Raw genomic sequence first — 12,728 nt, forward strand, 5'->3', positions numbered from 1 at the left:
TTAACCCCATTTTTCTACCATTGAGACCCACCTGCTGCTTAGCTCTTTACCCCTCTGCCGTGGTCTGTTCCATATCTCTTCCTGCCCATGTCTATTCTGAATCTCCTGCTTCAGCTTGCCTCTGCCTATGTCCCTCTCTATGCCCGGAAGTTCTGCCCACATACTTCCTGACGCAGCTCTTGGCCATCAGATCTTTATTACATCCAATCGGCAGTGAGACAACACCTGATACATCTCTTAGCTTGTGTTGAGCTGGTGAGAAGGACAAACATCCACAAAATAGCAAACCTGATGATGGGACATAGAAATGACAAGAGAAATCCTGCCAGCACTTAGCTCACTGCCAGTACAGAACTAACAATTGAAAGTTGACACACCTTAGTACAAAGGGAGGTCACCTCAGCATTTCCCATTTTACTCCAAGAAATACCTTTAATTTAACATTAATAAGCTAGATAAAATAAGAAAACTTATGAGATGCATCAGGTAAGAATTACTGTCACAATATTCTGTCCATTCGTATTTTGCAAAATTGGAGAAGGTACTTCATTATCTAAATTATGTTAGTCTAAAATTTTGTACCTAAATCATTTTCTATCACTTTTTAAGCTTTGTATCCCTTATCTATCATAACTTGCATTTATTAACCATAATAAGTCTTCTGAGACCAAATGTACTTTCATTAATTCCAAACAATTTAAGCGTTTATGTCTTTCATCCTTAAAATTTGACACATTTTTTGCATACAAATTTTCTTTTTCTTTTTCTTTATTCAGCTTCCACATGAAGATTATTTTTGCTCTGATTTAGAGCAGGATGCAAGGGTGAAGTGCAGACCTGAGGGAAGGGCAGATGAATGGAGTTGAGCTGCAGGATGTGAGGTTCAAAGAGAATAAATAAGAAGTTAAAAAAAATAAGAAATAAGCACAGTGGGGATGAAGCTGTGAATGCTTGGCATGGGGAGGTTTGGCAGTGGACTGGGCATTTTAGGGGTGGTGTGGGATTGGCGTGGGTTCTGGAGTAGTAAGGATGGTGTCTGTTCTTGTCTTTTGGGGAAACTCCTCGGTCTTCTCCCATCCCTCCTCCACCTCTACCCCCACCTCCAACCGCCATAACTGCCTCCTACCACAGCAGCGGCTTCTGGGCATCGGCCTCTTTCTGCTCAAGCTCTTCTATGTGCTCGGGGGTGGTACAAGCTTTTAAAAGTCCCAGGCAGTGGGCAGACCACGCACACTCTCCTGGCATCCCCATCCTCTCTCAGGACTTATGGTGCCAGAGCGGTTATCACAGGAGTTTTGATACTGCTGTGGACTGTCCATAGAGCCCTGCTTTCTGAGCCTCCCATGTCCACCCTGTTCCTGTCCAGGTTCCTGGCTGTCACATTTCTGCACGATGGTGAACAAGTTTGTTTTTCTGATTCTCATAACAAGAAAAGGTTAAGACTAAACTATCTAATCTTCAACCCCATCCAAGATCTGAGGAGGAGAAATATTGCCTGAAAAAAAGGAAATTCAGAGCAAACAGCTTCCAAACCTAAGAAATAACAGAAATGGTTGGCTACCCTGGGAGTCAGTCAGCAAATATTCCTGTGTCACTGTGGCATCCACCTTCAACTCACTGGGCCAGGAGATCTGACAACAATCCTTTGAAGCAGGTCACTTGAAGGACTATCCTATTTTTTTTTCCAAAAACTGGGACACAGACTTCCCCATGATCAACTTCTGCACAGTCTGGACAGCTTTCTGGCAGCAGTAGAGGGAAGTAGGTAGTATTTCACCCAATGGTTCTTTAGAGCCCATCATCTTTTTCAGAATAGATTGGGGACACTACCAGGAGTTGAGGTCTCTCCCACTGTGAAAAGCCTTTAACTATTAGGACATCTGAAATGGCAGATTCTTCAGATCTCTAAAGGATTTGAGAACCACCTTTGTATGTAATGTCTATCTCAGTGGACAAATGTGGCTTTTTTTCCCAAGGGATTTACTTCCTACTTAACTTTAAAAACATACACAGGAAGTTAAATAAAGCTTATTTCTGTACCTAACTAAAGCAGTACCTAACATGACTGGAAGACTGATTATTTATAGTTGGAAAGTACTAGCTTGAATTCCGTAATTATCCACGGCAGTGTGCAGTAGTAATTTTATAAAATTAGAATTTTACACCACATTGTGAATAAGTTGCATATACTTATATCTTAAAAATGAATTGAATCATTTATGCAAGTACAATTTTAAATTCTATCATCATTCAAAAATCCATGCCATCCTAAAATATTTGAGACTTGGTATTGCTTTCTAGTATAAATAGAGATACAGTGATCTATGATTTTGTCATTTTAGTCCCTTCTCCTGATTTCCCACAACATTAGACAGAGAATTGAGGAGAGAAAGAGAAAGGAAGAAAGACACCCCTGATTCGAATCTGCTTTACTGTTTCCTTCCTGATCATGGCCAGTAAGAACTTGCAACCAACCCCCTAACTGACAATAATCATCTACAGCCCACGGCAGACAAATAACCACCCACCCACCCTTCCTCTTGAGAATGAGGGGGTCATGTTCCTTTAAGTTGCTTCCCAATGTATGTGGGGTGACAACATGTTTTGGGGACCTTACAACAATTGGGACATTTTCCAAATCCTGGGAGATCTTGCAGTTTCCTATGCGTCTAGACCCTGAATGTGGCGGGATTAACTGAAGTCCTGGCTACATTAACAATGAAAAATACAAACATACATTCTTACCATATGAGGAAGGTCACCGGATATCTACCCCTTGAAGTTTGCTCAAAACAATTAGTCAATTAGCTTTTTATTTATCTTCAGGTCACTTCTTAGTAAACAGGCAGTAAAGAGACAGATTGTTTGCCAAAATTATATCAATTGCTTCTAAGCCAGTCACCAATTGAGTTCCTGCCATCCTTTGAAGTTTCATCAGAGAGGCTCTATTTTGCACAGACTCACAATACTTATGTCTCCCATGTGGCAAACTAAAAGAACTGTTAAGATCTCCTTAAATAATTCAACAGTTTTCCCAATCCAAAGTCTCCCACCCTCCTCCAAAAAATCAAGAGATTCCTCACAAACATCTCCACTCACTTCGGTACCAGTTTATATATCAGTCACATTTCTGTTACTGCAGAAAAATACTATGACCAAGAACAACTCAAGGAATACAGTTCTTCACATTGTGGTAACCAACCCCAACTACCAAATTATTTCATTGCTAAGTCATAAATGTAAGGTGGCTACTGTTTTGAAGTGTAATGTAAATAGCATGTATAAAGTATGTCTCATATGTGGTTGTTCCCTGAAGGGCTTGCAACCCACAGGTTGAAAACTGCACTTGTGTGTGGTGGTGGGAGGGGTGGTTGTGAGTTTTTTGTTTTGTTTGTTTGTTTTCCTTTTTCTCAAAACCCAAATGCTGATAAGAACATAGGCCAATATCAGGCTCTTCAATTTTATTCCATTAGGCACTGTGTCTGCTCTCATGATATTAACATGCTGGTTTTTCTTTTTTACTATTCCCCAAAATGAAGGTGAAATCATTAAAGGTGATGCCTCCCGCAGTGCTTTACTGTCTTATTAGTTAGCAGTGTCTGACTGCCCTGCTCAGTTGTGCTTTCATGTGAGTTCTGAGATTTTTTTTTCATCCCCATGAAGATCTGTATTGGGATTATAATGGGATGGATTTAAACCTGTAGATGACTCTGGTAGGATTCGATATAATAATATAAATCATACTGATACATGAAAAGGAGAGGTCTCTTCATTTTCTGGTTTCTTCTGTTTTTTTTATTTTTCCTAATGATTTCATTTTAACAAGTCTTTACTTCCTTAGATATTACAAGATTTTTATTCTGAATGGGTTTGTTTTCTTGGCTTCTTTCGTCATATTTATTGTTGGTATACAGGAGTTCTATTGATTTTACTGTGATTTTAGTGAATGTGTCCATGAGCCATAGGAGTTTGCTAGTGGTTTCGTAGTGGTCTTTATATATGGATCATATCGCCGGCAAATGAGAATACTCTGACTGCTTTCTTTCATATTAACATGCCTTTCCATCTCTCTATTGTCATATTGTTTGGATAAGACTTCACATACTAGTTGAATTAGATGAAAAGAATGAACATCTGTGACTTATTCCTGATTTTAGTGGAAATCCATTATGATTTCCTCCAGTTAGGATGCTGTTGGCCTTGCATATCGCCTTTATAATGTTAAGGTATGTCTTCTCCATATCCCAGATTCTCCAGGACTTTTGCATTAATCACTGTGGGATTTTGCCAAAGAGATTGTCTGCCTCTACTGCAGTGATCATGTGTTTCCTGTTCTTGGTTTTCTGTGGTGAATTGTTTATTCATTTGTATTTGTTGAAACATTCTTGCACCTCTGCAGTCAAGCCAGCTTGATCACGGTACCTGACACTTTTGGTAAATGTCTGAATTTTATTTTCCAGGATATTATTGAGAAATTTTTCACTTAACTGTTCCTTCCAATCTTAGTTTCTTTTCTATGCTGTGAAGAGACACCATGAGCAAGGGAACTTGTAGAAGAAAGAGTTTATTTCAGCTTACAGTTTCAAGGATCATGAGTCTATGAATATTATGCTGGGGTACACGGCAGCAGGTAGGACACCATGTTTCTAGAGAACTGGCTGAGAGCTTACATCATATGTGCAAGTCAGAGACAGAGAAAGTTAGTGTTAACTATAGATGGTGTTGAATTTGGAAACCTCAAAGCCCAATCCCATACACTCCTCCAACAAATCCGTATCTTATAATTCTTCCCGAATATTTCCACTAACCAGCAACAAACATTCATATATGTGAGTTTATGGGGGCCATTATCATTCAAATCACCATATTCCACTCCCAATTCCCCATAGGTTCTTAAACATATCATAATAAAAATACATTAGCTCAGCTTCCAAAACCCCTGTAGTCTTTCAGTCTCTACACAGTTTATCCACAGTGCTTTTCGACCCTCCAGGAAGTCCCTTAATTATTCCCCTATGAAATCAAAAGGCAAATTGCATACATCCAATGTGTAATGCCAAAAATATGTTATCATTGCAAAGGGAAATTGGGAATGTGGTGAGCCAGTTCAAGGCATTAACCCAACAGGGCACAGTCCACATTCTCTACTTCTGATGCATGACAAAGGGATTAGATGGGTCCACTGCTCTGGCTTTACTGACTGCAACATAAATCCTAAAACTATGTTGTATCGCATAGATCTGTGGTGGATGTGTTTTCATTGTCACTCATTTCTAGGAATTTTAATTTTTCCTTATGTGTTTCTCCCTTGGCCCTTTCAGTAGTGTGTTGTTTGTGTTGCTGACCTTCCACGAGAGTGTGTCCTGACTGCACTTTCTATTGTGTGATACCAGTTTGATTCCTTTGTGCTTAGATAGAATGCGTGACACTACTTCAGCTTTCTTATCTTTCCTGAGGGCTCTTCTGTGTCCTAATCCGTGGTCAATTTTGGATACAGATCCACAGGCTGATAGAAAATATATGTATAGTTCAGTGTAGTTTGTTAGGTCCATTTGACTGATGATGTCACTGAATTCTGCTCCTCCTCTTTTGTTTATTTGCATGTGATCTGCCAAGTGGTCAGAATAGACTATTAAAAACAATCACAACCACTATTATAGCTAATGGGTAATTTCACAACTATGTGATAATTATATATTTAAATTTGTGACTGCAGTGTTTAATATGTATATATTTAGAATTGTAGTATCTTTTGGTAATTGCAAAATATGAAATGAATGTCCTTACATCTTCGGGACAGGATTGGTTTGAAATCTATTCTGTCAGCTGGATAGAGAAACTGCATAGAATTGCGATAGGGACCTGTGTCTTAGGTCTGTTTCCCTAGTATATCCTCTACATCTCATGATGGTGATCCTGTTTCTGGCTAAATAATGTCTGTTCACTGGGGAATTGAGTTTAGTGACGTGCAAATATTATTTAAACCTATGTATTTAATTTTGTTAATTTTTGTGGGTTTTATTGTCTTCTTTTGATTGACTGTTCTAGTTTTGTTAAATTATTTCCTGTTTCCTCTGGTATTTTATCCTTCTCTTCAAACTAAAGTATTCCTTTTAGGATCCTCTATAGAGCTCCTTACTGGTTATACATATTTTGTAAATTTATTCATCATATGCCTTAATCAGCACAGTAGCTGGGCAGCTGCCTGCCCTCCATGGCATCAGATCTACTTTCCAAACAATAACGCTCAACTCTTACTGACTGTGTAGCATCTTGGCTGCTCTTTGTTGCACTTGGACAGCCCTCAGGACCAGGCTCTCCTCTCCCTTAACCATGGCTGCTGTCCTCTTCCTCTCTCCTCTCCATCACACATGTTCTTCCTTTATTCTCTGGCAGCTTCTTCCTCCTTCTTCCCTCCTCATGATCCTCTCTAGCAAAGCCCTCAAAGCTCACCTCCCCCATCTCTCTGCTGTGCAGCTGTTGGCTGTTGGCTTCTTTATAATCACAGTTAACTGGGAGCAGGGTCAGTTTTTGGAGGTTAACCAGTCTTGAGTTCTACATATTAGCATTAAAATACAAGCAGAATTAGGCCAATCCACTACAAGGATTTCTTTTGTTTTGTTTTGGTGTAAGTTTTCTTTTACCTTTTCACTTTTTATTTTATTTTTGGCTATTTTTTTATTAATTGGTTATTTTATTTATTTACATTTCAACTGTTGTCCTGCTTTCCACACTCCCATCATCATATCTTACATCCCATTTCTGCTCAGCTTTGCCTATATGACAGTGTTCCCCCACCTACACATATCCATTCCTACCTCACAACTCCAGCATCTACTTTTGTTGGGCATCAGGCCTCAGCGTAGACAATGGCCTCCCGCCACATGGGTGCCACTTAAATTAGTTCCCTTCTACACAGTTACCTAGAACCATAGACCCTGTATATACTTTGGCTGGCAGTTTATTCCTTAGGAGCTGGGGGATTGGTGACAGAGGGTCTGGTTAGATATTAAAGACCAATAGTTGCTGCTTTCTCTTCTTTTTCTGGTTATGGGTGAAATGGTGATTGTGTGCTTCATTTTTTGAAATTATTGAGAGATGATTTATTTCTTGGTTTTTCTTGGGTATAGTTTAGCTCATTGTCTTGGAGTTTCCCTACTACAATCCTCTGTTGTGCTTTCTTAGAGAAAAATATTGTTTAAATTTGGTTTTGTCATGAAATATTTTGGTTTCTCCATTTATGGTGATTGAGAATTATGCTGGGTATAGGATCCTTGGTCCGCATTACATCTGCCCAAGATTTTCTGGCTTTTGGAGTCTCTGTTGAGAAGTCTGGTGTAATTCAGATGAGTCTGAACTTATTTGTTACTGGTTATTTGTACCTTACCCCTTTTAATGATCTTTCTTTGATCTGTGCATTCAGTGTTTTAATTATTATGTTAATGGAGGAATTTTTTCTGGTATGATTAAATTGGCGTTCTGTAGGCTTGTTGTACCTTCATGGCCTTTTCTTCCCTTACCTTATGGATGTTTTCTGCTATGATTTACTGAATATGCTTACTGGACCTGTGAACTGGAAATCTAAATTCTCTTCTATTCTATTATCCTTAGGTTTGGACTTTTAATTCTGTCCTGAAATTCATGGATGTTTTGTATTCAATAAACCATACATGGTTATCTGAGATGGGTATTTTGTGATTTGTGGGGTGATCTCCTTGACCCCAACTCTTACACTTAGCACCACGTTTTATAGTGAAACAAGGTCAAGAATGGTGACCTCTTGCCATAAACTATATGAAAAAGGCAGGTGAATGAATGTGTGTCAAGTATCAGTAGATTCCTGGGTGGTTTTTGCTCCGGGTTGGCCATATGCAACAGTTTCAAAAGCCCAAGTTTGATGTTCCTTGGGATTCCCAAGATGATGCACTCAGACCTGACAGACAACACCCAGAATCCTCGTCAAAGAAATCGATTTATAAAATCGAGGGAACGTTACTAAGTCATGTTACAAAATATTTGATCACACTGTGATCTCCAAGAATGTATTATTTACTGAAAAACTAGTGTGTGGTATAGCAGGGCCATGGCACAGACATTTAAAGCAAGAGTTGTTTATTCATGTAAACATGGACTTAATTACGGTATGGCTCACCTACCACACACATTTATGGCAAAGGTAAAAAGTGCACTTAGGTCCAGCAGATCAAGACACAACGTGAAAGGAAATCTAGATAACTAAACCAATGGAAAGTTTTTGAGTTAAAGGATTTTTAAGAAAGTGTTCAGAGGGAACAGGACTGCTCTTCTTCTGGGAGGTCAGTGAATCAGGAAAGACAGTTGGGAGCTTTACTTGACTTCAGCATCTGACTCCTGAAACTTCATTGGTAAAATTAATGTCTGGAATTTTGGATTGTAAAACAACAGGTTGGCCCTGCAGCTTTGGGCAAGGCCCATGGACAGAGAGATCGCACCTGATGGGAACAATCTTAAAAGCCATCTGATTCTAGTAAGTCACCTGAGAAGTCCTCAAGGAGAGAGGAATGAATGGGTAGCACCATAATAGAAGGCTTTAGGATCTCGGATAGTGCTACTCTAGATGCCTTGGAAATAGAAGCAGAAAATGTAAAGCTAAATGACTTCACAGGAATTAGCTCATTTCTGATTATGATTTTTTCATATTGGTATTTTATATTTATTCTTTTTTTAAAATTTAAATCAAGAGCCTTAGGTTGTAAGGTGAGGCGGTCTTAGAATCAGAAAATGCTTAGAACACTTGTATGGCGCCCCACAACTAACACTATCTGGCTAGAAATTCTACTTTTAATCTCGTCAGCATCAACAGCTTCCATTTAACCAGCAGGGTCCATGCCAGGCAGACACTGAGCAGGTTGTATGTTCTGTTAATCTCCACTACAACCCAATTCAGCAGAAACACCTCCAGTTTACAGGTGAAGAAACCACAGCTCAAAGCAAATGAGTATCAGGGTCCCCTCAGTCTCACTGACTGTCACTCAGACCCACATCCTTCTCTGTACAGGGAAGCCATGGGCCTGATGTGGCTGTGCAAGCTGATTCTGCTGAGATGATCAATGCTATTCTTGACCCTGGGAGAATTTAAGACAAGGTGACCCACAGATTCCCGGGATAGATTCTGCCTCTGGGTTCTAGGGTGGGACACAGTATCCCTTGTCGTGGGTCTCTACTCAGCTGAGGAGTCTGCTCCCATCTGTCAGCTTCTATGGCAGTGGTTCTCAACAGTCCTACTGCTGCAACCCTTTAATACAACTCTTCATACTGTGATGATCCCCTCCATAAAATTATTTCATTGCTACTTCATAAATAATATTGCTACTCTTATGAGTCATAATGTACAAGGTATCTGATATGCAATCTCTGTGAAGCAGTTGCCACCCACAGGTGGAGAAATATTGCTCTATAAACTTTTTTTTTTTAATGAAAGGCTTTCACCTCAGAAGTACCTGGAGCAGTTGTAAGAGCCCTGAAATACTGACAAGTTTTGGCAGGCCCAAGACTGCTTGCCTTAATGACAACAGAGATTCCTGGCTAAAGGCACAATCTGAAATCACTGTCCCCAGGTCATTTCTTGCCTAAGTTTTCCCTCATTACAATGTCTGTCTGCTTGGACATGTCTGTCCAGGAAGCCAGTCCATGTAGTCTCTGATACAGACAGAATGCTAAAGGCAAGAATGCTTTCCCTCTGTTGGCCCACAGTCATTTCTATAGAAGTAAGTTCAAATCCCCTGTGGATAAATGTGTGTCTCTCACATGGTGTGTGAGACTTGAAATGTCAACCGTTTGAGTTGAAAAAAAACAAATTTCACTTCAGATTTACAGCTGACTAAAAATTATTTTTGGGAGAATGCAGAGGGTGGCCAGGCCTGCAGAGTCAGATCCCCTCCCTGCCTGGGATGATCCCACCCTCAGTAGACTTCAGCTTCACCTATAAGGTGTAATCAGAAAAATCTGACCGTAAGATTCTGAAGTCCACAATATGCAAACCCCTAAAGTTGATAAACGGCCTATATGGGGGTTTTCTCCAGTTTAAACTATTCTGGCTTCTTTTCTCTCTTGTGCTGCAATCTGTTCTCTCAGGTCTGTTGATCCTGGAAGGACCTGGGTTCAAGTCAAGGCCTCGTGGGTGGGGAGGAAGATGTTCTGTTGTGTGAATGAGTATGGATTAAGAATGTAGCCCCACCAACAGATTGGGAAAAGATCTTTACCAATTCTACAACAGATAGAGGGCTTATATCCAAAATATACAAAGAACTCAAGAAGTTAGACCGCAGGGAGTCAAATAACCCTATTAAAAAATGGAGTTCAGAGGTAAACAAAGAATTCACAGCTGAGGAATGCCGAATGGCTGAGAAACACCGAAAGAAATGTTCAACATCTTTAGTCATAAGGGAAATGCAAATCAAAACAACCCTGATATTTCAACTCACACCAGTGAGAATGGCTAAGATCAAGAACTCAGGTGACAGCAAATGCTGGCCAGGATGTGGAGAAAGAGGAACACTCCTCCAATGTTGGTGGGCGGCAGACTGGTACAACCATTCTGGAAATCAGTTGGAGGTTTCTCAGAAAATTGGATATTGAACTACCTGAGGACTGAGCTATACCTCTCTTGGGCATATACCCAAAAGATGCCCCAACATATAAAAAAGACACGTGCTCCACTATGTTCATAGCAGCCTTACTTATAATAGCCAGAAGCTGGAAAGAACCCAACAGAGGAATGGATACAGAAAATGTGGTACATCTACACAATGGAATATTACTCGGCTATCAAAAACAATGATTTTATGAAATTCATAGGCAAATGGATGGAACTGGAAAATATCATCCAGAGTGAGGTAACCCAATCACAGAAAAACACACATGGTATGCATTCATTGATAAGTGGCTATTAGCCCAAATGCTTGAATTACCCTAGATGCACAGAACACATGAAAATCAAGAAGGATGACCAAAATGCAGATGCTTCACTCCTTCTTTAAAAGAGGAACAAGAATACCCTTGGCAGGGAATAGAGAGGCAAAGATTAAAACAGAGGCAGAAGGAACACCCATTCAGAGCCTGCCCCACATGTGGCCCATACATATACAGCCACCCAATTAGATAAGATGGATGAAGCAAAGAAGTGCAGGCTGACAGGAGCCGGATGTAGATTGCTCCTGAGAGACACAGCCAGAATACAGCAAATACAGAGGCGAATGCCAGCAGCAAACCACTGAACTGAGAATAGGAACCCCGTTGAAGGAATCTTAGAAAGGACTGAAAGAGCTCAAGGGGGTTAAGACCGCATATGAAAAACAATTCCAACCAACCAGAGCTTCCAGGGACTAAGCCACTACCCAAAGACTGACCCTGGGCTCCAACTGCATACGTAGCAATGAATAGCCTAGTCAGAGCACCAGTGGAAGGGGAAGCCCTTGGTCCTGCCAAGACTGAACCCCCAGTGAACGTGATTGTTAGGGGGAGGGTGGTAATGGAGGGAGGATGGGGAGGGGAACAGCCATATAGAAGAGGAGGGGTTAGGAGGATGTTGGCCCGGAAACCGGGAAAGAGCATACAATCAAAATGTAAATAAGAAATACTCAAGTTAATAAAGAAAAAAAAAAAAAAAAGAATGTAGCCCCACTCTGACTGGCCAACTAAGCTCCAGAAAATCTTCCCCAATCACAAAACTGGGCCATGTGGGAGCCTAAACTGTTTAAAGGGGAGAGCTGAGTGCTTTCTCCTGGAAGAAATACTTGGGGGTTGACTGTCACTTGTGAACCTTCTGTGTTAAGTCACTTCTCAGAAGGGAAGCTTTCCTCTAACTCTTCCATGGGACCCACCCAGCACTGGGGCCTGAGGATCCTATGGTGTTGCAGCTCTGAGCTGGGAGGGGTAGCTCTCACCCTGGCATGGAGAAGCCTGTTTTCACAGCTGATCTAGATCTGAGGAACAGGGGCTTTTAAAGAAGCATGTGAGAGTATCTCCTGCAGGACAGCCCAGTCTGCAGGGAAAGTCACACAGGACAGTGAAAAGTGACTTCGCAACAAACACAGGGAATGGGAACCAGGGAGGGCACTGGATGGATGGTCAGAGAGTTTGAGAAAGCCTGCATCTCCCTGAAAGACTTCCCACAACCATAAGTCCCACCACTGTCCCCTTCTCACAGGGGAGGCTCAGCAAAGCCTGCCACCTGCTGGGATCCCTGCAAATTAAAACCACAGTGGAGAACTGAGGAAAGCACTTTGGTGGAGGGGGAGACACAAGTCTCCAGGGCCAGGTCAGCCTTCTGTCCCTTTGGTTCTCCTCACTTCACAGAGGTGCCTATTGAAAGGTGAGGCAAGCCGGGATCTCAACAGTCTTTGGCCAAAGAAGTGAGAGCCCACAGGGCAGAGCAAGGCAAAGCAGAGCCAGGCAGAGCAAAGTGAAGCCCTGCCAGTCAGCAAATAGGCCTTGCGCATGTGGGACTGGTGGCAGCAGTGCTTGCCCTTGCTCTCCTGGTGGTGCAGAACACCTGCCTGGATGTGGGGAAACTCACAGTGGCTTGTCCTCCAGCTGCAACTGCCAGTGCTTGGGGAGGGGGAAGTTGAAGATGCTCCCATGATCCTCCGATTTCCGGCCCACTTTGTCCATGGTTGTCCATGTTCAAGGCTGTGGTCAGCCCCGCCAGAAGCCCCGAGGACAGGGAGAGCAAGCACAACTGGCCAGCA

The 12,728-nt window shown here is 41.5% G+C and overlaps 1 protein-coding gene across 1 annotated transcript in view; it reads left to right on the top strand.

The window, feature by feature from the left end:
- The first annotated feature begins 1,125 nt into the window (after nucleotides 1-1,125).
- The window catches only part of LOC147999098 (disks large homolog 5-like), a 44,975-nt gene continuing 33,372 nt past the window's right edge, over nucleotides 1,126-12,728 (top strand). The window contains exons 1-2 of the mRNA XM_087596117.1: nucleotides 1,126-1,761; nucleotides 8,425-8,506. The gene's annotated coding sequence lies outside the window, so the exon portion shown is untranslated. The remainder of the gene's footprint in view (nucleotides 1,762-8,424; nucleotides 8,507-12,728) is intronic.

The sequence above is a fragment of the Rattus norvegicus genome, chromosome 19, assembly GCF_021556685.1.
Source record: "Rattus norvegicus strain SHRSP/BbbUtx chromosome 19, alternate assembly SHRSP_T2T, whole genome shotgun sequence".
Taxonomy (NCBI): Eukaryota; Metazoa; Chordata; class Mammalia; order Rodentia; family Muridae; genus Rattus; species Rattus norvegicus.